Below are 27,115 nucleotides of genomic sequence, written 5' to 3'. Positions count from 1 at the left end.
CGCACACGCCGACTCATGTGTGGTTTTCACTCTTTGAGTCAACCAACAACATGCTTTCATTACTTTCGGACGCAGGAAGATACGAAAGAAAATGGAAAAAAAAAAAGAAATTTGACTACTACGAGTAAACCGAAAGGCTGCGGAGGCTTTGCGTTAACGTCTACCCGTGGAACAAATTGCTCAACTTACAAATGCAGAAAATGGGTCTCTGCAGCCCATTTAGGCAAAATACTGGTCAGGCGCGAATTAACGCTGGCCTCTGTGGGTCGCTGCCGTACTTAATCATGGCATAGAAACAACAGAAGGCCCAAAACACAAAGATTATTGTCTGATATTAATTAAGTTAAGTTAAATTAAGTTAATCTCCACAGCCCATTTAGGCAAAAAATAAATAAATAAACGATCAGACCTTAATTCCATCCATGCTGAAAGTTTCCAAACGTAATCATGCCTCAACTGCTCGGGGCATCAAAACAAAACGTCCAAAATCCGAAGATGAGACGCACGTTCCACTGTGGTGTCTCTTTGCAACCCATTTAGGCAGCTAACTACTTGGGCTTCAATAAAGTGCACCCTCTGCTGGCAAATTTAATCATTGCACAAATGCTTTAGGACATTGCCAAAAAGCTTACATGGATGATTTTCAAATTTGGTGCAGTGGTGAAGCCCATTTAGGCAACTAACTAGTCAGGTCTGAATTAAATGCAACTCCTACTAGTCACTGCCACATATACAGAAAGTACGGCACAAATTCTTCAGGATGGAGCGCCAACATAAAACTCCCCAAAAACTCATTACATACATATTCAATTCTGGTGTCGCCATGAAGCCTATTTAGTTGGTAAACTAGTTGGGCCTGAATCAATTGCACCCTCTGCTGGTCGCTACCAAATCTAATCATGGCAAAACTGCATTAGAACGAAGACACTGTAACAAAACTAAGTCTAGATGGATGGTAATCCACTTCAGTGCAACTCTGCAGCCCATCTAGGCAGCTAAGTGGTGAGGCCTCAATTAAGTGTGCCCTCGGACAGTTGTCGCCAAATCCTTGAATGCTTCGGCACCAAGCCAAAACATACAATTCCCAAAAAGCAAAAAAGGTCAAATAGGTCATGATCCACTGAGGTCTACATCTGCAGCCCATTTAGGCAACAAACCACTCAGGCATGAATTAACTGATTACTAACAAATCTAATTATGACAGAATATTAAGCAACATGATAGCGCCCAAAAAAATTTGACGGGTGACATAAACTCTGTTGTAACACTGCTTGCAGCCCATTTAGGCGGCAAATTGGCCAGGCTAGAATTGAGTGGTTGCTTCCAAATCCAATCATTTTTCCAATGCTGCCAAACATAGCCACAAAATAACAAACCTCCCAAAACACAAAATATTAGACACTGTTGACGACTGGTTCAAATTAACTGAGAATCAACGTGTGTGTGTGATTCCGCCACTCGATCATCCTCACCCCGCCCACCCACCCAAGCTTCCAGTGCGTGGCCTTTGACACAGGAAACGGTTTCCTGTTTGCAACCATAAGTCACAGTCACACAACCGCACTTACGTTCCTGAAATCCAAACAAAAGCTGTCGTGGAGGAAGCCCACAAAAATCCCAGCCCTTAACAATGCTTCTCCACATAATTGGACCATTACTGTTTGACTGCATTTCCTCGACTCACAATCAATCAATTCATTGAAAGTTATTTGAACTATTTCATTGGGATGTTAGTACAATGGTGCGAGCAATTTAAAATACAAGCACTGGAAAGGTGACGGAGAACTCAACAATACAAAATGCCATAAACGGGCTAATACACACACACACACACACAATGGATATGGTGGAGCAACACATGTAGACAGACAACAAAATAATACTCATTAGCATATATTCTTTGTTTTGCGGGAAAAAACTGTGAATCTCATCACACCTTACTGCGTCATTTACGAGACAAGTTGGCCAAGGCGCTTAAACCCGAAGGAGCGCGTCCATTGACTTGAAGCAGAAAATCGAGCAAAAAACTGTTGACGGTAGATCGCAAGGAATATGGACAAGGTCCAACCACAAATAGCAAAAATCTGTGAATAATTGATCATCATTATAGTTGCCTGTTTTTTTTGGGGGGGGAGATCAGGACAAAAATACAGCGATAGGGAGGAGGGGCTTGCAAATAAAAGGGGATAGTTTCCCACAAATAGGTCAAAAGATATTTAAGCGGCGTTAAGTGTCATGAATGTCGAAGTAAAACGACACGTGTGAGTATGTCGAGCGAGTGTGGGAGGTGACTCGACCGCCAGTAACACTTTTCTTTTCTTCTCACCGTGTTTGTGTGCACGCGTTTGCGTGTAGGAGTGTTGGAGCACACCAATAGTCCTTCTATAGTCTGGCACCAAAAAGATAAACCACAAAAACACAATTATCTCATATAAAATTAAACCAAAGCATGAATGTCATGTAAATGGACTGCAACAATTTACATTTTGTGTATGGCAGCCAATCAGATGGAGGTGAGCACAAAATAAAATAAATGTTTTTTTTTTTTCTTTTTTTTTTAATAAATCCATCGTTTCTTCGAACAGTGGCCACCGAACTTGTGGATGTCTCAATATGTTAAACTCTAATTAGCATGCTGTAGTGCACACGCAGATATTAAAAGCCAAGCCAGAAGACCATCTTTGGTTTGACATTAGGATTACAAATCAGGGTGAGGGTTATAGTTCGGATTCGGTTTCAAAATTGGGAGTTCAGGGTCGTTGATTTAGCATGCGGGGTAGGGAGTTTAGAGTTACAATGTAATATACCTGTTACAACGTTGTTAGTACTATTCCAAAAAAATGTGTCTCCTCCCATCTGGAGCGTTGAGTAAACAACCTTGGGAATGCTGTTGTTGGCTGTAATTTAGTCGAATAAATAAATGGCATATTAAAATTTCACATTGTTATTGAGCGTGTAAACACTTGAAATTAGTAATGCAACAACAACGACACTCAAAGTATTAATAAGTTTTTTCATTGGAATTAAATTAATGACATCCAGCGACGGGCTGCTTGGCCGGAGGGGGTGAGAAGCGTCCAGATGTCGAGTGAATGGTGAGGTTGGGGGGGGGAAGACATTTCTTTCGATTGTGACTCATGACTTTGGTTTTGGCGTCGTCGATGATGCAGTGGATGACGTGCAGGATGGCCCGATGGAGCAGCTGCATCTTTTTCTCGCCAACTTTTGCAAACTCTGCCTTTTTCTTTTTTTTCTCACGCAGGAAGTGCGACGGCAGATCTCAAAGAAAAAAAAAAAAGTGGCCTGCTTGCTTAATGCTAACATGTAATGGAACACACCAAAAACATGCTAACAGAAATTCGCATGAACATTACGGTTATTACAAAAAAAAAAAATCGGTGCTATCCTATTTTGAAAAAAGAAAAAAAAAAAACATTCCCAGAGTTTTTGGGGGACCTTCTCTGCCTCTTTTTGTTCTTATTTACACTGCTCGTAATGTATTTTCTGCTGCCCAACATCTTGTGGCACAATATAGTACGAGAGACTATATCTAAAGATTCGCCATACAACAATTAACAAATAGTGATAAACTATATGATATGGCCAAATAATCACTCTCAAATCACTGGAAATTCAAAACAGTTCAACTTTTTCAATAGTGAACAAATGACGGACATAAAAAAAAAAAAAAAAAACATTTGCTCGCTCATGTCCTGTCTGCATGGTCTCAGCTCTCTCCTGTCAACTCCTGCAGGGCAAACAACAATTTTTTTTCTTTACGACTGATTAATGACTCACATGAAAGCAATATAAAAAAAAAAAAAAAAATGATGAGTCACGCCATGCTGTTCGCATTTGCTGCGGCTTTCTTTTGTCCGCACGACATCAACTCTAAAGCAACGAAACGGGTTACTCTTAAAATTATGTTTTGGTGACGTTAGTTGCAGAGATGAACTGGATCCGCACCAAAATGCAATAAACTTCTCCTTTGGGTTACACAAAAAATCTTGTTGGACTACGTAAAACATAGCTGTTATGTATTTCTCCAAAAAATGATACAGGGGGAAAAATCACCAGTTTAAAAAAAAAAAAAAAAAAGAAAATCAGCCTCAAAGGAAATTCAACTTCCTGTTTATAGCTCACTTATGCTAATTAGCTTGTTTTGGAACTACAGTTTTAATATATTTCTTCATATATATCTTGTTGGATGCTATGTGAGGAGATGACAAATGCTAACGCTAGCTAGCTTTAGCATGTTTAGATGCGGCCTTTCCTCAATAAAAAAGGTAGAAGTCACGTTAAAAGAGGAATAATGTTGCCCTGGTTTGAACTTAGCGAGGCAGCTAGTTAGCTTGTGTGCTGTCTTGGTGCTTTTAGAGTACACAAATGATGTAAATTAGCATAAAAATAGCTATGTTTGAACAAAAAGAAAAAGCTTGCGGATCAGCAGTAAAAACAGAGACACGGGCTTTGCAACCAGGAGAGTTACTTTCGGCAGCGTCTCATTGAACGCACACATGTTATATTGTACATGATAGGGCAAACTACGGCTCCGGGGCCACATGTGGCCCGTTAAACGTTTTAATCTGGCCTGCCAAACTTCAAAAAAATTAAATGAATAAAGCTTGTTAAGGTTTTATTTTCTAAATTCCGGGGTTTTTAACGACATATATTTTGTTGTAATGCTTTTGTTCACTCTCATTTCAAATTAAATTTTTCGCCCATGAGGTGAGGTTACCAAAACACTCCATCCATCTGCTCCTGGTCCGGCCCCTCTGTCAAATTTTAGAACCCATTGTGGGCCGCCAATCAAAAAGTTTGCCCACCCCTGCTCTAAAAGCAACATCAGCGCACAACACTAAAGTTTCACGTTTTTACATGACAACGTTCATGTTTGTTTGTTTTTTTCCCTTGGTATGGTAGAGATACGTTTCTGTAATATGTTATTTATTACTGGCACGTTTTTTAGATAGTTCCCTTTTTTTTTTTGTTTTAAAGTATGACTGACAAATGTTTCTGCGATATGGATTTTACCGTGTTGTAATTTATAGCTATGACGTTTCAGGAAAAAAAAAATTCCACCTGTTGCATTCATAAATATATAACCACATAACATGTATTATTGTTATTACAATGTTATTATGATCATGAAAATCTGTTCTAGAGAAAAAAAAAAAAGAGCACTGGTTCACCTGACCACACGTCCTTGCGACAAACAGGATGTTCACTGCAGTCATTTACAGTAATTATCCGGCTACTTGAGATTTTACTGCCGTTGTGTTTATCACAACCAGATTACGACACTTTTATCGCAGTTTTATTTAGTTGGTGTGGAGGAGTAGTTGAACGTGAGGGGATGATCATTTGCTCCTAAAAGTTGTCTTACTGTGAACGATTTCACCCCTCCTGCCCTCTCCCCTCCTCCCACGTGCACACACACACCCACACACACACTTTTGAAATGATGGCTTTGCCGCAAGCTCCACTTTGAACTCAATGTCCTCTTAAAAAGATGCACTTTTAAAATATGACGTTTCTTAGTTTTAATATTAGCACCATAATCACAATTTTGTGCAATTTAAATCCATTTTTGTAGACTTTGTGCAAACAAACTTCATATTTGCATTTTGTTTACTTTGGTTTATGTTTGGAAATTTTTTACGTTTTTTTTTTTTTTTTTTAATTTAAGATTATTATTATTGCTGCCAAATATCACAACGTGTGAATTATTTATTTATTTATTTTTTTTTAAATGGCTACTTTTTCTATTGAGACAAAAGACAAACACGTTGAACAAGCCAAACTTTTCTGTGTGTCATACATGCACTCAATGCAAGTGAGTTGGTTCTCCATTGCCGTGGCAACCAACTTCACTGCTGTTGCTGATACCAGCTATCTCCTCAATCAAAAGGTCATCAGGAGACAACGCGTACTAATCTGCAAGAGCCACGCTAAAAATACATACCGCAATTCAACAGACGTTGCAGCTGATTTGGGCTCGTAGGAGACAATAACAAAATTTAATCCAAGTTATTTAATTAAATCAGAATTTAAAAAAAAAAAAACAGTAATAAAGTCAGCATTTGTACGTAGTTACTTTCCGCCACTGATTGTGGTCAAACATCATGTCCAAGTTGTGAGACAGTAAAGTTTGTTGGATAACATGCGAGAAAACACTGCCTGCAGGGAGAGTTGCAGTAGGTAAACTTTGGGCGCAGATCATAATCGTTCATTTGCATCGTGTCCCCGATTGACTGGGACACGGCATCCCGGCCTCATTTCTTTACGGAGTAGACGCAAACGTCAGGCCTGTCTTGTGATAAAAACATAAGCGCCAGTGTCTGGGAAAACAACATGGAAATATTTCGTTAGTCCTGATAATCTTGGTTAAACTACAGAGATACTTCAATGTGCGAAAAATGGGGTTTAATGTCACACTTTTTTACATGCTTGCATATTTCTTGAAATCAATATATATATATATATATATATATATATATATTTATATATATATATATATAATTATAAAATATATCAATCCTTACTTGAAAGTCAACATTGAAGTCAGGCACAGAAAAAATTTTGAAAAAAAAAGTCTGGATTATCGTGTTTTAAAATATAATAACTTTGGGTTGCACAAAAAGGGTTAATTGGTTCATCTCAGACCAAAATGTGCTTCTCACTTAGGCAGATGCATCAAATCAAGGACCAATAGACTGAGAAACAGTTTCTTTCCGAGAGCCATCTCCATACTGAACTCTCACACACACACGAGACCACCCTAACCTTGCAAAACAGCATTGTGATGTGTTTCTATGTGCCCTATTCAGTACTGAATTCCATTGCACTGTCTTATTTATTTATCTAATTTATATATTTGTCTGTATTATTGTTGTATTGCACTGGAGAGGGGAGCCCTCTAATCTCGTTGCACACTTGAGTACAATGACAATAAAGGGATTTCTATTTCTATTTCTATTTCTATGACAAGATCCCTGAGACCATGAGAAAATAGAACACTAATATTCCACTTTTTAGTTGCGCCCTCTAGTGGAAAAGATGATTGCAACATGTCCACTTAGCCATGTGACAAGAGGCCTTGTCTAGCCTACATTTTACTTTTTTTTTTTTTTTTTTTTTTTTTAAATATGGTTTTTTTTGGGTCAAGCTCAAAATTTCAAAGCAACAAATTGAAGTTTTGCCTGTGTGAAAATTGTCTTTTTGCCACAACATGCTCTTCTCTTGCAAGGAGCAGCACAGCAAAATTCACAAAAGGTGTTTGTGGCATGAACATTTCCAAGACCGTCCATTTGCCTTTCAGTGACACTGCCGCTTTCTGTAGCAACCCGCTGATGACAATATCTGACTCCAAACAATGCCGAGGTAGGGTATTGATTTGAACAGTTGGTTCCATGACGCCAAATTATAAACAACATGACGAAAAGGACTGTTTAAACATCAATTCTAATTGAACCAGGAAACGTTTTTGCTTTTTGTTTCAGCTCTTTGTCAGAGTACAAGTACTGCAATCACCGTGAGTAACACTGAGTCCGTGTACTCATTGACATTTTAGGCCATTGTATGATGTAGTAATCGTACGGGAAAGTCATTTTCCAATTTTCAGTACATAATAAATTTGTCATCAAAAACACGTTTCATGGGCGGTGTGATAGCAGAGTGCTTCACCTAGGGTGACCAATTCAGGGCTTTCCTCACTTCTCACCACCCGATATCTGCTGCGATGGGCTAAAAATAGACCAAGCAAGCGCAGTTTGCGAAAATGGACACAAGGATTCCGATCGTGGCGGAATCACGGTGGTCGACTGGTTCGCACGATGGGTTTTCTTGAAGTTCTGTGCTTTCCGCCAACATTCCGTAGACATGCTTTGTAGGTTAATGGGACACTTCGAATTGCTCCTAAGTGTGTTTGGTTGTTTGTCTTTGTTTGCCCTGTGATTGGCTGGCAACTAGTTCAACCCCGCCTACTGCCCGAAGACAGCTGAGATAGGCTGCAGCAATCCAGGATCCTTGTGAGGATAAACGGATCCGACAATGTTTGAATGGCTTCCAAATCATTATTTAACTTGAACTACTTCTTTTTTTGCTGGTGACATGTACCGTACAGAACCTTTTAAGCAAATTCTTACCGAGCCCTTCGTAGCTAAAAGAATGCATCATTTGCACTGATTTTTTTCTTTTTAGCACCAAATATTAAGGCATTGCTTTTTTTTTTTTTTTAATGTATGATGAGAATACAAATATAAATTTATAATGCAGGACTCTTGTAACATTTGTTCACACCTCTGTAACCTCACAGATCATTTATTGAGCATATTTGTATACTAATGCACAAAATAAAAATTGACCCAGTAACTATGATCCACATTTTAATGAGTTATTGTTTGGAAATAACATATATCTCAGAATATGACTTTTTGGGGGGAGTTTTTTTTTTTCCTTGTGAGGCCAGGATCAGGGGATGTCAATTCACAATTTTTACATCTGCAAAGCTTTAAATATTTTGCTGAATTGTCAGAAGTAAAATTTGTTCATATTTGAAGTTTATTCCCCCTTAAAATTTTCAGCTCAACCAACTTTATTCTGAGACATAATCACACGGGATATTTGTTTTAAAGGCAATAAAACCAACTGTCAACTTAAGGGTCATTTTGGGCCTTGTAAACAACATACAAAGAGAGAAAGGATCTCGGAGGTTTTTTTTTGTGTGTGTGTGCTCTCTGCATGGTGACCTGAACTGAAAGGTGACTATTAAAACACACGCATCATCATATTCATAATGGGATAAGACGAGGCTCTTTCACAAGCGCCAATGTCATATCGCGTGCATGCATATAAAAAAAGCGAGTCGGTTAAGAGTCAAATATTTGAGTGCAAAGTCAATATTAATGCACTCTCGCACTTATTCGTAATAAGAGTGGTTTTAATGACTACACGTCCTGAGTTATTTGTGAATATAGAAGATAAAAAAAATTCAATGTCAAACCTTTTCTGTCCCATCACACGGGAAGAAGACTGAAAGTGATATTTTCTTCGTCATTATAATGATAACGTCTTGCTATTTAAGAGCGGGGACCCACTTGGTGTTATTTTTGTTTAAAAAAAAAAAAAGGGAAAGAAAGAAAAAGAAGAACCTCTGCCTCCGAGAATATTTTTACATTCCGGTTTTAAATACATGAAACGTCTTCAGCCGTTAATCTCCAATATTTTTAGCGTGATATGGTTAGTTCATTTATTTTGAGGGGACAAATAATTAGCGCAAAATATGCTTTTGTTAAAAGGCTCGCTGTAAATGGTACGAGAGAAAACGTAGATTTTATTATTCATTGATTTATTTATTATTTATTAAATTTATACTAAAGTCTTTTTCGTTCTTTTTTGTCATTTATTAATATTTCTTTTTTTGTAACATATATAAAACTTGACAGTTGCGCGGTTTCTGCGCATCAAACGCACGTGAGCCGAATAAGCGTGTTATAAATGTTGCCGAATGCACATTGGTGAGCATTTAAAATACACCAGTGAAGCGCTCAGAAGTGAAATATAAACGCGCATTTCAATCCTCATAAACATTTACGGTTGCTATATTTAAAAATGCCCAATGCGTTAAATGTGTTCAACTGTATTTTGGACATCTGTGTTTCACATGTGGTCTTTTTGTGAGTTGTTTCCCCCTTTTAACGGCAAGCAGCCTCCATTTTGTTCATCAAATGGTTGTCTAAAATAACCACAAATCATACGTGATATTCATTTCTTTTACCATGCATTCTTTTAACGTTTAAAATCGCTTTAAATTACAGCCGTGTTCTCATTTATTTATTTACTTATTTATTTATTTTGGTTTTGACTTATTCGAATGGGGAAAAGGAGCTAAATGTGGAAAAAAATCAAAAGACAAAGTTAATATTTACACCAAACAGGGAAAATAACGTTGTTTATTTAAAATTCGAATGGTGCTCATATAAGGAAGTTTATATATAAATAATAAAATAAATACTGCAAAACACAAGGAATGGTCGTGCGTTAAAGACGCAATTATTAAAAAGAATAAGAAAAAAACATTTACATATATTGGAATATGATAATTGTTCTTTTTTTTTTGTTTTGTGTTCTGGAAGCAGGCTTAAACAGAACTTTAAATATTAAAACCCATCCTTTAAGCACTCTTCAAGGACTTCAGTACCAAGTCAATATTAATGCACTTTATAATCCATAAATAGCATTTAGAATATTATGAGGACACGTTCTTACTTTAAAATCCCGTAATATATATGTTGAACATCTTGCTGTTGTTTTTAACAAGCTCACCTTGGACTCGTGGGAAAGGAAGAAACAAGTTAAATGACTTTTACAAAAAAAAAAAAAGACTAAACTGACTGTGAATGTTCACTAAACAGTGAATATGATCAAACACATAGATTAACAGATGCTATTATTTTGTGTTATTGGAAAATTGGATAAAAACTTGAATTATAAAAAAAAAAAAAATAAAGAATATTGCTTACTGTAAAACAGCTCGTTAAAGACGTATATACAAAAATAAAAATATATATTGAAAAAAAGACCCTTAATCTAAAAGTTACGTATACACATACTAAATCCTAAATAAAATTGATTGAGATTCATTAAAAAAATTAAGTCGTCGTCTATAAAGGCCAAAAGTTCCTGTTGGGTATTTTGGTGGTCATTCGAAAAATTTAGTTTAATTTCGCATAAAACAAACAAAAAACAATTTATTTCAAAAGGTGGGTGAATATTACGAGTGCTATAGAAATAATAACAGTTCCATTTTTTAAATATATAGCGTGTGGGAGGAACGCAAAACGACTCTGGTAGAAAAACTCAGGCGGACGTTACAAGTCGAAAATGTGAGGGCGAGTCGCCATCTCGCGGAGTATTGAGGTACTGCTACTACGACGACAACAACACGCGCAGAGTATCATGACGTCATACTACTGGCAGCAACTGCGGTGGATTTGAGTTCGTTCCACAGGCATAATGCTGAACCCAACCTGTGGGTAAACAAGCTTCGACTGACTTTCCCCAATTATTGTTGTGAATGCGGTTATTATTATGATGATGGTGATGATGATGACAACACTTCTCATGCATGCATAATCAGCTTTGCAGCAATCACAATTTCAAACTGAATCGTGTTGACAAGGAATTGTTTCTCCGGTAACTGGCGTCACTGTCATACCTTTGCCAAAAAGACATTATATTATAGAATAGAATATTCTTTTAGGGCATGTATTCAAATGTAAAATATACACTGAGCAGTGTACCATAAGCAATATGAATTCAATGTTATTGGATTTTGTTTGAAAAATTCTTGGTAGTAGTGTTGCATTACTGAGAGACAAGGGCGTGCAAAACTGGCATTATGACTTTTGTTTATATTTAAAAAAAAAAAACAGCATGTTGATTTTGCCTTGTGTTTTTATTGTGGCACTTACTAAAACAAATTTAAATACTATTTCCCTAAAGGCTAAAAAAAAAAAAAAAAAGGATTTGTCAAAATGATTTTTCTTTACATAATGTCTTTCGAGCTGCTGCGCCAAGTGCATGCAGGAAGCAGAGAAATGAGACCAAAAGGGCATGTGAGCGAATATATGAGCGTGTTAGTCATCTGACAACAGCAAGGTCAATCATAAGTGCGCGTGTGTGAGTAAAACCAAAAAGGTACAACTGAACACACTTGCCCACGCAAACTTCTAATTGAAGACATTTAGTCTCTTCAGAGTATTTGTTATTCCACTACTTCTTAATCTTGAATATGGACTCTTGAAGTTTTGAAGATTTAAGAGCATATAAGAACCTCAGCAACAACGATTCCACTTAGGTTGCCTTTTTTTCTTTTTTCTTTTTAAATGTGATTCGAGCTTTAAATATTGCTTTATAAACAGGGGTAGACTTGCGCAATGGGGCCCCGAAACATCTCATGAAAACAGATCCATAATCAAAATTATATATATGTTTATAAGTCACTTTAAAAAGAAATAAATACACACACACACACACACACACAATGGTAGCTCTTATAGGACGTAATATTTGGTCGCCATGGCTATGTAATCAACAAACAAGAGTGTCAATGCAAACAAATAATGAAGGAAATATTGTAAATAATAATTAAATAAATAATTTAAATAATTATTTGAATAGCTTAAAATACTGAAGAGTATTTTTTACCAAGTATTGAATGTTTTAAATAATGTAAATAATTACTATTAAAATCATTTTAAATGATAATTTAAATAACTACTACTTTCATATGTTTAAATACCTACAAATACAGAATTCAGAAATAATCTTAAATATCTAAAAACATTGATGGTGACTCCATTTTGCGCCTTTTTTTTTTTTTTTTAAACTTAATAGTATTTGAGATCAACTTGTCATCCGGGTGACGCCTCCAGTGCAGGAAGAGGCTTTCAAGTGATGTCATAAGTATTTTGTTAAATGCGGGGGTGCGGGTGTGTTTGCAGCTCAAACTACAGGGCAACACAGGCCACTGAGTCATTTGTGTCATGGCCCTCCCACACACGCTCTTCTTCTCTTCTCTCCCTCCCTACCTCTCGCTCTCTTTTATTTTCATCAAGTTATTTCAGCAATACGACATCAAATCAATAAGGTAAGCATAGCTGCGGTGTTAGCACAGACAAGCGTTAACCTCTGAGATCCACCACTCCCATGTCAACAACTTCACTGAACATTTGAGAATTTGTGTTTGATGATGTGCTCGCTGCATGCACCACATGTCCAGATCTGCTACATCCAGCAGTAATTTGTCATCTTGTTGATGAAGTGCTGTCTCTCTGAGTGAAAAGGCTACTTTGTGGAGATGGATATAGTTAAAGGGGAAGTTAACCACCAAAAATTCTTTGAAATAAAATGTTCAGTACATGGAATTATGATTAATATGGAGTTTGCGGAATATGAGCAATAACTGAAAATGACATCACGGTTGCTCTGGGCTGAGCTAACGGCCAATCATGGCTCAGCTTCAGAAAACTGGAGAGCCGTGATTGGTTGTTGCCCTGAGTAACTGTAATGTCATTTTGAGCAAACAGAAAATGACAAAATGGCCGCCCCCTGAGATGGTAAAAAAACGGGGGGGGGTTTTGCCGCTTAACTGATATTCCACAAACACAATATTAATCAGAATGCCATTTTAGGACTGGTGAAGGTGCACTGAACATTTTATTGCAAATCATTTTGGGCCTTGACTTCCCCTTTAAATTAGCCACAATGGGCTAATTAGGAATGGCTTCCACTTTTTCCAGCGGACTTTAGTCTTAAAGTCCAATGAACATTCACAATGGCAGTGCTTCAATATAGAATGTGGCGTTGACTTTTGTCGATGCTCAGTTTGTATGTGTTGCTGCTCCATGTGTGAAAAGTAGCAGTTATTTAAAAGGTTTATAACCACCTTAACATCTATGCTAATTACCATTAGCGCAAATAGGACGTTCCACATTCTGTTAGGATTAAGCTAGTACAGTTTAGTTTCAACAAACACCTTTACGTACACAGAAACTAGAAAGAGGAGAAATCACTCTGCCGATGCGCATCAACCAGTAACCCTGATGACATCACCAATCACGTGACCTCATCCCCAAAACACAGCGTTACCTCTTCGGAGCGTCCCATTTTAGAATCACGCTACCACCAAAATGCAACAGCCGCACCAAATTGAGTCGAGACGAACCACCTCCAGATGTCATTCCACAACAATGTTCCGACAAAAGGATGAATTCTTAAATGTTTTTCACTGACCGTTTGCGCCTCTTCATCATTTTCGCTTCTTCGTCTTGAGCTGAGGTGCCTCGCTTAAGCCTGAACGAGTCGGAAAGAAAAAGAAGAGAGTGAAGGAATGTTTTAATCACTCCAGGGGAGGCAAGTCATCTTCCCACGCACACATAGCATCAACGTCTCTCACGCGCACACAACACACGCGCACTCACACATGATGAGTCTCCCAGAGGCTCAGAGAGCGGAGAAGAGGGGAGGAGGGGTGAGATCATGGCTACAGCGGAGAAGAAAAGGAAAAGGACGGAGAGAACCTGAAGATGAGAGAAGGAGGAAAGAATGAAGCGATCCAACAGCGCGGTTCAATTTGAGTCATCTCCAACTTCCTCAGACGCTCTATCCCCCCCACTCGCTTTCGACTTATGACTTGTGAGGTCATGTGTGTGTGTCGAGGTGTGTCACGGGGGGGGGGATAAGATGAGTGTGATCATATGCGAAAGAGAGGAAACAAACAGCTTCCTTTTTCCCAGGGATCCCAGGAGACGGACTTTTTTTTTTGTCCTTCTCTGGGGATAAAATGGAGTTTCGGTTCACATGTCATAAAGTGGAAACACAATGCATGCTGGGAAGCTGGTTCTTTGCATTCCTTAAAACCATAAAAATGGAAATAATTTACTTCTACGCAAATATATTATTATGAATTGATCAATAAAAAAAACTGAATGCCATGTTTTGACCAGTGGGCTGCATAAAACAATTGGGGTTGACTTCCACTTTAAACAACGTTTTAGGTTGAATGTGATATCAGTTTTTGACATTATATATTTAAATGAAAAAATAATAATAATAAGGGTAGATTTATAAATAAATAATAATAATAACATTAAAAATTAAAAAATGACATTTTTAAATTATTTATTCCAGTCTCATTTTTTCAGGTCACAAAAACTTGTCTTTTTTTATTCACTCTGTAACTATTTTACCCGGCATGCGGTGGATTTTTTATTTTTTAAACCCGGTGGATAATTTTGATTGGATTATTGAATTATTATTGTGAGAGGTGGCTATTATCACAAATAACCAGCGAGAGGAGCCATCGCGAAATCATGAGACACGTACATTGCACAAGTGGAGTCATGTGGCTGAGTGTGCTTTGGACTACTTTTTTTGGAGGGGGACTGATGAGATATTCTATTGTTCTTTGAATTTCAGCAGCAGAGCTCAGCCTTGAAATTCGAGTTGCATTTGGTTCCTTTACCACACTCGTCACTCAAAACAATCAAATAATCTTTCCATAGTGAAATGAATGGAAATTCCATTAATCTGTTGCAGCTTCACCCCCATCAAGAAAAAAATTGGAATGTGTTTTTCTATAAGAAAAAAAAGCAATCTGTAATGTTTCTACTTCATAAAAAATATGAAGTAATGACATAATTAGACAAACTGTGAGGGAATCAAACCCTTTTTGCCACATGGCTGGAGCTGAAGCCTGTCAAAAGTCAGTAATGTGACATTAGTCTCAACACAGAGGATGAAGAACATATGCCTGGAATGGAATGATGGCGATCTCTGCAAAGTCGGGTTACTCGCAACTCGAGGCAGCACTTTATTTTAGGTGCATCTTCTGAAAGTGGTCTTTCTGTTTCTTGACATTTTCTGTGCAGTCTGAAAGTGTGTGAATGTCATGAGTCAGGCCCAGAAGGATCTGACTCACCTCTTCCTCAGTCTAAACACTTTTAGTCTCCAGGTTTGAATTAGACCACACACATACATCACTTGGCACTGTTGTCCAGCATCAGTGTGGACTTTTGCCATATCTGTGTTTGCGTGTGAGGTCAAATAGGATCAAGTATGTGTGTGTTTATGTATACGGGTGTGTGCACAATCAATGTGTGTGTTCCGATTCCGACCACCAAGGGTGTTGCTCGAAGGTGGAAAAAGTCTTTGTCAACTCACTGAGTCATAACAAGGATTTATTTCATATCTGTTAAAAGTTTTGTAAAAAATAGTCGTTGAAAAATATGATAAATCAGGATTAATCATGGATTTTTTTTGTGATTAATTAGTTAAAAAATTAATCACTTGACAGCACTAATAATTATTGATTTTACATGAACACTTAATTTCAGAATTGATGAGAAATGAGTGATAAGATCAACGGAGCCTCAAAAAGGGTTAAGTCTCTGTGCTTTTGCCCATATTTGGGCTAAATGAAAACTAAACTTGGTCAGAAATAATTTACGATGACAGTGAACGCAGCACTGATCTCACAAAGACATTACAATAGAAAGAAAGATGAGGATTTTTTAAGAAGCATTTTCCCATTTGTACACCAGATGGCGGCAGAGCAAATATGCAACGTATGGCTGGGACAAGGCCGTCATGTTCCTATTTTGCCGCTAAGGGGCGATACAGGACAGCTTTTTAAACGTGATTAAGACATACTGGATTGGAATAGTTTGTATACCGGATGGATTTGAAGAAGGAAATTAGTCTGTAATATATATTTAAACCTCAACAGACATATTTCTCCATTTCCATAAAGAGAATCACTATCTTTGTAAAAACTCTGATTCTCGAGTGCCCCGATCCTGCATGTCCCCCTCGTGCAGAACTTGCTGATGAGGTGATCATTTGAAACAGGTGGAGTGGAGGAAGGAAACATGCAAAATAGGGGCCATGGAGGACCTGTTGCTATAAAGGTTGAACTATTTGACACAGGTGTGCCTAATGAAGTGACCTGTGAATATAAAAAAAAAACATTACTGGGGAAAAAAAAACCCGAGATGTATTCGATCCGTTTGTTCAAATATTAAATTTTAGTGCAAAGAGTCAACCTTTGAAACATGATATGCATGTGTGCTAAATGCAAATATTGACGCATGGCCTTCAGCATAATACATCCTTGCCTGTACGGCTCTCTCAATGTACGTTCGCCACGTTAGTAAAGGCGTGATGATTTGTTTTCGGCCCAAATTGCACAGCCACAAGATTGTATCATTGAAATTGTGAAATTCGATTGAGTCATCTCCACCACCGTAAAAGTCAAGAGGTTTATGATTAGGAAGTTACTGCAATAAAGTGCCTGATGTTTGCCAGAAAATGTGCTAATTTGAAATCGTTATTTACACTGTTTGTTTGTTGTTTTTTAAACTTTGTGTAAAGGATAATTCCGGCTTCAATCCGACACGGTGAGATGCCTGCAAGTCGTTTTGGAAGTTTAAACGTCAACATCCTGTTCATTTGAATGAGCAAACTTAGCATTATCAGTGCTAAATGATTCATGCCAATGCCAGAGCAGACAGAAGCAAAAGGAAGCTTTTAAAAGTCCTACTGATTGTGGCAAAATTGTTTACGAAAATATTTTTGTGGAATTTATGATACAACCTAATTTATCGCTAATCAGATCCACGAGTTTTGCAAAGACAGTTGTTGCCACTGCCACAGGTATGAGCAAAATTAGCATCCTCAATGCTCAACACACACCATAGAACAGCTTTAAAAATTCCTACAAAATGCTTACAAACACAACTTTGACAGTATACTTTTGGGAAAAAAAATGTTGCAAAACTAATTTACGGTAATTCTACTCCAATATGTGAGCTTTACAAGTAAGTTGTTACATTAGTTGACAGCCAAGGGCCTATTTGAACAGGTAAAACTAGCATCAATGCTAAATGCTACATGCTAACATGAGCAAAAACAGTCCAGACCAAGGGAGGGGTAGTTCTCTTAGTCTTTCTAGTCCTTACCACTATACTAACAATCATTTGAGTATGATTAGCATGGTCAGTGATAAATGCTAACGGCTAATGCTGACAGTCAGAATCCAACCACGGTCAAAGATTTTGATTAGTAATGGTTTCTACAAAATGCTAATGCGAGAAAAAAAAAATAGAACTTTAAAAGATCCTAAGTGTCGTCTTGAAAATTTGGAAACGTCGTTTCTCCTTTGTTCTTTTTTTTTTGTGTGTGTGTGTACGCCTTTAAAAAATATTATGGGCATATCAAGCTTGGGGGCACATTTGCAAATTCTGCCTAGCTACGGCTGACAGTGACCAGGAAAAAAAAACGGTGACTGTCATGTAAGCAAGCGCACATTATTTGGTACACACATAGGAAACCAACACTACGCCTCAGTGTTAGTGGCATGCCAACATCAAGAGGAAGTTTGAGCCCGCCAGTTCATACTGTCAGGAAACTGCTGTCACATAATGACGCGCGCGCACACACGCGCACACACACGATCACGCTCTAAGATGTGAAAGAACAGTACTGTTTAACTAAAGCCGGGCTAAATAAAACAAAAACACACCCAGTTATTGTCCAAATATATAACACACGCACCCACGCGCGCGCACACACACACGCGCGCGCACACTAGGTTAGTCCGTGTTTTAGCCACACGAATGGAGCAAAGTATGACAGGGAAAGCCCACGTAACGCATCGTGCCATTTTGAAAGTCCCACCTTGCTCAACTTTTGCAGTCCTACGGAAGAAGATGAATTCAAACAGTCAGAAATGTGAATGTCACATCATGACTGGATGAATTCATTTCTTCTTTACTGTAAGCTTAATTACATCCACTATTAACATGGGCAGCACCGGGTTTAGCTGGTTTGGGTTTTTGGGTCACATGATGCAGTTGACTGGGACGTAGTCATGTGTTCATTGAGCTTGTGAGAGGATCTAGACATAATTACAGAGAAACTGTTGCGGGTTTGAGTTTTACTTTGCATGATGCAATTTTGGGGACTTTAACAAGTAGATGTGATTATGAAAGGTGCTAGATGGACATGGACCGTTCACATTCACACCTATGGACAATTTAATCATCAATGAACCCAACGAAGATTTTTGATCTGTAGTCACCATCCAGTGGACTGTTTATTCAAGTTTTCACAGAATATAATTTTTTTAATCCCCAATCCCTGCTCCAATATAACACGCATCCTGATTTACTGAAGTGCAGGAAGCTTCAAAGCTCGTATAACTTGGGGATAAAGTTCCTGCTAGGCCTTGAGAGGCTGATATGATCGCATTCCTTTGGTGTTTTGACACACGCAAAACTACCCTGATGGCCTAGAAGTGAATCTTGATGGGAGGTTTTCAAATGCTACATTGTCCCCTAGTCGGATAAAAGGTCACCCTCGAAAAGAAAAAAAAGACACATTTGAAAATATCTTTTGAATGGGCATATCGATTTGTAAAAATATATATGTATAATAAAATAAGAAGGGGCCTTTCAGTTACATATTTTTAGAATAATGAAAAGGACAGTTGTTCTTATAATTCAAAGTGAGATTGAGCACCCAAACTGCACAAAATCCATCCATTCATTATTGACTCCGCTTGTAATAAATATACTAGAAAATTTTATATTTTAGTGAGGATCAACATGAATGTCTGTTGGAAAATACATGGAAAAACGTGTCCCCCACCCACACCCCAAAATAATTTAACCATGGTGGGCAAATTGTGTTACTGCATTGTTTGACCCCACCCCACCCCCCCCAAAAAAATACAATAAAGTATGTTTTATGAAAACAATGAGATGATATAAGTTATCTTAGCCTTGAGTACAAGTTTTTCCGCGCTTGCATTATTTAGATGATGTAAACTAAAATCGCACATTTATTTTGACGAGCTGCGACCCACACAAAATGCCTGTAGAGAATCGATTCAAATCTGGCCAATCAGATGTTGTCATCAATTTGACGCTGTAACGTTGTTTTTTCTGAAACGTAAATTAACTTGCAGTTTACACCTATACTTTTTGTCTGCGAGTCCCTGCTGTTGACGTAAACACACAACGCTTCGTTTTGCAACACACCACAAACAAATTTGCACTAAAGTTTTTCACTGGATTACTATATTTTCCGACAACATGCGAATGCAGCATTGCCTCACACGGCGACTTCCTAGTCTTGATTCGTTGTCAAATTTCTATGTTGACACTTTAATTACACGTATCCTGTATTCTCTTAGCCTTCCCACCCGGCGTTTACATTAAGGGTGGTAATAAGTAAATACAAAAAAAAAAATCCCGGAATGTCACAAGATTCCACGCGGCACACGCAGTGACGTCACTCCGAGCTCAGAGAACGGAAGGGATCAGATCAGCTGTGCTGCCTTCAAGGTCCATGTTGAGATGTTAGTTTCGATTAATTGAAAGTTTCGAACGGAGAAAAGGGAAGAGGAAGACAGTTCTCTTTCACACACATACTTTTTCGTATCATACACACACACACACACACACACACACCTGCTTTGAATTAAATTCAAAAGTGAACTTACCCAACACCAGCAGAAGTTGTGGACCCTAAACTTTCTTACTTTATTTTGCTTTGTCTTTTTTTAACGCCACACATGCACACGCGTGTTGACTTTCAATTTAGAGCCGAGGGATGTTTTTAACGCCGTGTACGTCAGAATAAACTGCGCCTAAAACACTTTTGGATATTTTTTCTCCCTGCAGAAAGTCTTGCACCAAACGTCCCTCTGTCAGGCGCCATTCACAGTGAGACAGCTGCAGGATTCGCCGAGTGTGAGTAACTTCTGGTCACACGCCCACAAAATCCTCCACCCACCATGAATGGAGATATATATCATTCATTGGACACTGTGAAATCATGTGACTTGGTGCGACTGGCATTCGTGCGACTTTTACTTGTATTTAAATGTACTTATGTTATTGTTTTTTATATACATGTGAAGTATGTATAAAATATTTAACTGAGCCGAAGAACTATGACATCCATTTTATTACATAAATGACTGAGCATAAAGCATAAAAAAACAACCACTTATTTTCTAATTATAAAAGTGTAATTGCTCTACTACAATCTGCAAGGGGCAAAGTTGTAATGAAAGTTTTAAATGACTCAATACTTAAAGTATTTGCAATAAAACATTTTAAAAAAAGTTATAAAAAGAAAATGGGGCAAAGTAGTAAGCCCTGCGGGACACCATAAGTTTGACCAAAGCTCTTTTCATATGTACTCTTGAGAGGTATTTTGGGTTTTAAGGGCACCAGGACGTCACTTTCGGCGCGACATCTTTTCCTCCGCTTTTATCCACCGGGCGAGTAAACGCAACTATGGTTTCGTGCACCACCACATGCAACACTTGCACCTTTCTCATGGAAAGACTCTCCCTGCTAGAGGGACGTGTCCGCCAGCTAGAGCAGAGTAATGTGGTAAGCGTAAACGTGGCGGACACGACTGTTAGCACGGGTTGTAGCCAACCTGCTAGTCTGGTTAGCATTGGCCGTAAACGGCTTGCTAATCGCGGTGAGCCTGTTAAGACACATAGCAGTTCCATTCCACCTCGGTCTCATGGCTCCCGCACCTTAGTGATAGGTGACTCCATTACCCGCAACATTAAGCTTGAAAATCCAGCCACAGTAATGTGTATTCCTGGGGCCAGAGCACCCGACATAGAAGCTAATCTTATGGAGCTAGCGCGCAAGACACCTATACACCAGCGCTGTGCAAACAACGCTAGCTATTCAGATATAGTGATACACGTTGGCTCCAATGACACTAGGATGAAGCAATCAGAGATCACAAAGAAAAACATAGCAAGGACTTGTGATCTCGCCAGAAAGATGAGTCGGCATCGAGTAATTGTCTCTGGCCCCTTGCCTGCGAGAGGCAATGATGAGAGGTTTAGTAGATTATTCTCGCTAAATAAGTGGCTGGCTAGTTTTTGTAGTGAGCACGGACTGCAGTTTATAGATAACTGGCCTTCTTTCTGGGGCCGACCCGACCTGCTGAGGATGGACGGCCTTCACCCTAACTGGGAAGGCGCCATCACTCTTTCTAGAAACATAGATTATTGTTTGAGCCTTCCATGACTATTCATATTAGAGCAGGTCGGGCTGCAGGCGAATAGTGAGCCTGTAAGGAAGGGTATGGAGTCTGTAAGGCTAGAGCTAACTAGCGCTATGCTAGACTTAGACAACACACATAGCTTTTCTTCTAGATTTGAGCGCTACACACCATACGCTGGTAGATCTCATACTGATATAATTTCTACTGAGGTGGCAATACATGATGGGTTTAAGCATTCCTCCTCGGTCGGTTTTATTGACGACGAGCCGTTCTCTCAAAATAATAGCACTCGAAAGCTGGTAAATAACTATCGGATTCCGACCGTCAGAATTTCTCGCCGCGTTTATAGTCGCTCGAGGTACAATCCGGGACCTAGGCAAGGCAATCTCCTTAATATTATGACCAGGAGTCCTGTTGCGCGGAATAACTTAGATAGACCTATTTTACTGAAACTCGGTTTTTTAAATATTAGATCGCTTTCATCGAAAGCCTTGTTAGTTAATGACCTTATTAGAGACCATAATCTTAACATGATTGGTCTTTGCGAGACCTGGTTAAAACCAAATCAGTTTTTACCGCTAAATGAGGCTTCGCCTCCAAACTTCGTGAGCTCGCATGTTGCGCGCCCTCAAAAGAAAGGCGGGGGTGTAGCCCTCATTTCCGAATCTAACCTAAAACTTAGTCCTCGTTTTAGCAATTCCTTTAAAACATTTGAAGTTCTCATTATGCGATCCTCAGCCGAGCTGCCGTTTTATCTTGCCGTTCTTTATCGTCCACCTGGCTCTTACTCCGGCTTTTTAGATGAATTTTCTGAATTCGTAGCTGATTTAGTAACTCATGCGGATAATATACTTATCATGGGCGACTTCAACATTCATATGAATCTCCCGTCGGAACCACTTACGGTAGCGTTTCGGACAATCATTGATATGTTTGGTTTCACGCAAATAATAAATGAAGCAACGCATATAAATGGCAATACGCTAGATTTGGTATTAACCCGAGGCTTAGCATCTTCAAAAATAATTGTATTACCATATACCAGTGCTATATCTGACCATTACTTTATCAAATTTGAAGTCTTGGCTCACTGTCATCGTTCTGACCATAATCAAAATTATAGCAGCCGTAACATTAGCTCCTCAACCATCGTTGCGCTCTCTGAGCTACTCCCTTTAGCAACTGCTTCGTTTCCTAATTATATTGGTACGATTGATGATCTCACAAACAACTTTAATGTCGCTTTGTTAAATGCGCTTGACTCCGTCGCGCCTTTAAAAACTAAAACTCGTCCAAAGAGGCTTACTCCGTGGTTTACAGAGGAAACGCGCGTACTGAAACGATCTTGTAGGAAGCTTGAGCGCAAATGGCGTGCGACCAAACTTGAGGTCTTCTGTCAGGCATGGTGCGATAGTTTACTAATATACAAAGAAGCGCTTAATTTAGCCAAAACTAATTATTATTCTAGATTAATTGTCTTACATAAAAACAATCCTAAATATTTATTTGATACCGTAGCAATGCTAACGCAACAGCGACCAACCTCGGATAGCTCTTCCTATTCAGCTCACGATTTTATGCAATTTTTTACTCAGAAGATAGAATGTATTCGTGATGAGATTAAAGACACTGTTCTTAAAATTCCGTCGAATTCCGCGATAAATTGTGTTAATAGGGACATTAGGGCTGATAACTGTCCGATAACCTTATGTCAATTTAAAAAAATATCTCTTGAGAGCCTAACAAAATTGGTTAGTGCGGCAAAACCGACAACTTGTGTGCTCGATCCGCTTCCTGGCAAACTAATTAAAGAACTGTTTACGACCCTAGGACCGTCTGTTTTAAATATAATTAATCTATCACTTACCACGGGTGTAGTACCAGCAGCTTTTAGGACCGCCGTTATCCGACCGTTACTTAAGCAACCAAACCTTGACCCAGAGAGTCTCATCAACTATAGGCCGGTTTCAAATCTTCCGTTTATTGCAAAAATTCTTGAAAAAGTCGTAGCGCAACAACTTAATGAATATATGACTGTTAATAATCAATTTGAACCTTTCCAATCGGGTTTTAGAGCCGACCACTCTACTGAGACGGCCCTTGCTAAAGTTACTAATGATCTTCTCATAGCTATGGACGCCGACACCTCATCAATATTACTCTTACTCGATCTTAGTGCCGCTTTTGATACCGTTGATCATAACATATTATTAAAACGCCTTGAAACGTGTGTTGGCATTTCAGGTTCAGCGCTTTCTTGGTTTAATTCGTATCTGTCGGAGAGGACGCACCGTGTAATTCATGGCAATACAACTTCGGATCTTTGTAAGATCATATGTGGAGTTCCGCAGGGATCGGTACTTGGACCTCTATTGTTTAGCATCTATATGCTACCGCTTGGTGATATTATACGGAAATATAACATTAGTTTTCACTGTTACGCTGATGATACGCAATTATACATGCCGTTGGATATAACGAATCCCCGCGACTGCTATAAATTAGAGGCGTGCCTTGCTGAAATTAAACAATGGATGTCTTTCAATTTTTTGCGTCTTAACTCAGATAAAACCGAGATGCTCATCATTGGACCAGCGCGTCATCGGTACCTTTTCAAAGACACCACTCTGAATATCGATAAATGTAATATTATCCAAAAGGATTCAACAAAAAATCTCGGTGTTATATTTGACGCAACTATGTCTTTTCAAATGCACATTAAAAATATTACTCGAACTGCGTTTTTTCATCTGCGTAACATTGCTAAAATTCGCCCAATTCTATCAACGTGTGACGCGGAAATCTTAATCCATGCGTTTGTTACATCTCGCCTCGACTATTGTAACGCTTTGCTCTCGGGTCTCCCCATGTCGAGTATTAAAAGTCTGCAGTTAGTTCAAAATGCAGCAGCTAGACTCTTAACTAAGACGAGAAAGTTTGATCATATTACCCCGATATTAGCCAATTTGCATTGGCTTCCGGTCCACTTGAGATGTGATTTTAAAGTTCTGCTACTTACTTTTAAAATATTGCACGGCTTAGCACCTTCTTATCTCGTTGACCTCGTGGTACCATATGTTCCGTCCCGAAACCTTCGCTCACAAAATGCTGGTCTTTTAGTGATCCCGCGAGCCAAAAAGAAGTCCGCAGGTTCTAGAGCGTTCTCTATTCGGGCACCAATGCTTTGGAATGCACTTCCCTCAGATATTAGAGGCGCCACCTCAGTAGAAATGTTCAAAACACTATTAAAGACGCATTTATACTCTTGTGCATTTAGCTGAAATATTTGTTGGCCTGTTTACTGCCGCTTTTTTTTTTTCTTTTGTTTTCTTTTCTGCCCCCTTTTCCCCCGGCTGGGGGATTAGGTGACGGTGACCCACTAGGAAGTTTAAGGCATTGACCAACTGGGCATGCACCTGTTCCAGTGATGTCGTCTTCCTGCAGCGCGACATTTGATCAATTTATTTATATACTTTAGCATCTAATTTAATTATTTGTTGGCCTGTTTACTGCCGCTTCTTCTCTTTTCTGCCCCCTCCTTCCCCTGCTTGGGAATTAGGTGATGGGGACATGCTTTGAAGATTACGGCACTGACGAACCGGGAAGGGACCTGCTCTGCCGAAGTCGTCTTCATGCAGCGCCTTTTCTGATTTCCTTATATTTCAGCACTTCATTGAACTACTTGTTGGCCTGTTTGCTATTTCTGTTCTTTCTTTTCTGTTCCCAATTCCCCGAATTAGGTGATGGCGATTCACTTGGAAGTGGCTGTACTGAATTTACACCAACTGACCGGTACAAGATCGAAGGCTCATCTTCGGATATGCTGCCATGGATATTACGGCCCTGGATGAGGACCCACTCCACTGAAGTCATCTTCCTGCAGCACTTCATTCAATTGACTCTTATATTATCTCATCTATTATTGCATAGCATCATTGTATGTGCCAAATGTTGCCCAGTTGGCATCCATTGCAGCCTGGTCATCCTGGAAGGGGGATTCCCCCATCTGTGGTCCCTTCTCAAGGTTTCTCACTTTTCCCCTAATGAGGTTTTGTGAGTTTTTCCTTGCCCTCCTGGGGGTTAAGATCGGGGATGTCGATTGTGGCTATGTAAAGCCCTTTGAGACTGTCTGTGATTAAGGGCTATACAAATAAAATTGACTTGACTTGACTTGACCAAAACTAAAATATTCTAAATTATGTAAAATATTACAGTGCACAAAATGTAGCCAAAAAGTGGGGCAGAGGAGGTACACCATAAATATGACTAAAGCTCTTTCATAAGGTGTATCTTTTTCGAGTGGTTAGAAGCCATCTGAAGACCGAGTAAAACTAGCATCGGGGAGTGAATGTGTGTGCATGCCATGCGTAGGTGCGTGCATGCATGCTTATCTGGCTTCCTCTCGATATGCAGATAATATTAAAAGTAGATGTGACTCGCAGGCCGCAGCAGAGGGTTCATTTTCATGTTCACAGAGGAAGTCAAAGAAGTGGTGCCAGAAAGAATGAAAAGAGCGCCGTTGCTTTCCACTTCTCCATTTCAAAGAATGTGAAAATTACCTGCTTAGATTTCCCTGAATAGACTGTGAAGTGAAGTAACTGCAATGTGGTGACCTCCTGCAAGGGTGAGCAGGAGAAGAGTGGCGGGAAGTGCAAGTGTGACGACATCCTACCACATGAAAGGCATGAATTACACTTTTTTTTTTTTTTTAAACCCATTTTAGTTTGAAATGTTCTCTGTGGAGTACACGTATACACTACTGTAATCTGCCAGATCATTTAACAATCGTGTGGAATGATAAATTTCAGCATCACATTTTAAAGCAGGTGACCAGATGTCCTATTTACATAAGACACTTCCACATTGGAATTAACGGGGAGTGATGATTTTTAAAACCTGGTCAGACATGACCTCAGTCAGCATGCATGCTTCCTTTGTCATGTGATTCACGTTTCAATTAAGTTCAATGCATGGTGAAGCAGCATGTGGTTCAATAGCCAAGGCTATTCTTGTATTCTAGAGAAGACATTTTTTTTTTCTTAATTCATGTCACGTGAGACCGAAGACAGGAAAGCGACACCTTCACAATGTTTTTTCCATGCACAATTGAATTTATTTCAGAATTAATTTTGTCGCAATTTTCATACATGCGCTCAGTTTTCTGACGTTTATTCAATGCATGTAAAAAAAAAAAAAAGGTTCTATAGACGGGTGTATTCCACAACACATCTGCATAATACAGCCTGTCAAAATCCAGACCTTCAAAATAAAAGCACACAGCATAGTTACAGTTTAACCATGCAGTCTTGAATCTTGTCACATTCAATAAACAAGCGCAAAATCGTTGATGACTGCAAAATAAGACACAATGAGGTCAAAGACAGTTTAGTAAAACTATCATATATATTAAATATTATTTATTCACTTACTTAGTCATCATATTTTTTATAGGTATTTGCTATAAAAGTATTTTTTAAATATATTTGGGTCTTTGGAACAAATTATTTGA

At 38.7% G+C, this 27,115-nt stretch overlaps 1 long non-coding RNA gene across 4 annotated transcripts in view; it reads right to left on the bottom strand.

Annotated features, from left to right (window-relative positions):
- The window catches only part of LOC148329987 (uncharacterized), a 46,689-nt gene extending 26,372 nt beyond the window's left edge, over positions 1 to 20,317 (bottom strand). For all 4 annotated transcript variants that reach the window (XR_015845084.1, XR_015845085.1, XR_015845082.1 and 1 more), the window contains exons 1-2: positions 20,069 to 20,317; positions 13,798 to 13,857 (exon numbers count right to left, since the gene is read on the bottom strand). This is a non-coding gene — a long non-coding RNA (uncharacterized LOC148329987). The remainder of the gene's footprint in view (positions 1 to 13,797; positions 13,858 to 20,068) is intronic.
- Between the last annotated feature and the right edge of the window lie 6,798 nt (positions 20,318 to 27,115).

This window comes from Idiotropiscis lumnitzeri, chromosome 9 (genome assembly GCF_059441095.1).
Source record: "Idiotropiscis lumnitzeri isolate Australia: NSW breed Sydney's pygmy pipehorse chromosome 9, RoL_Ilum_1.0, whole genome shotgun sequence".
In the NCBI taxonomy this organism is placed as follows: Eukaryota; Metazoa; Chordata; class Actinopteri; order Syngnathiformes; family Syngnathidae; genus Idiotropiscis; species Idiotropiscis lumnitzeri.
This window is presented reverse-complemented; position numbering and strand designations above follow the sequence as displayed.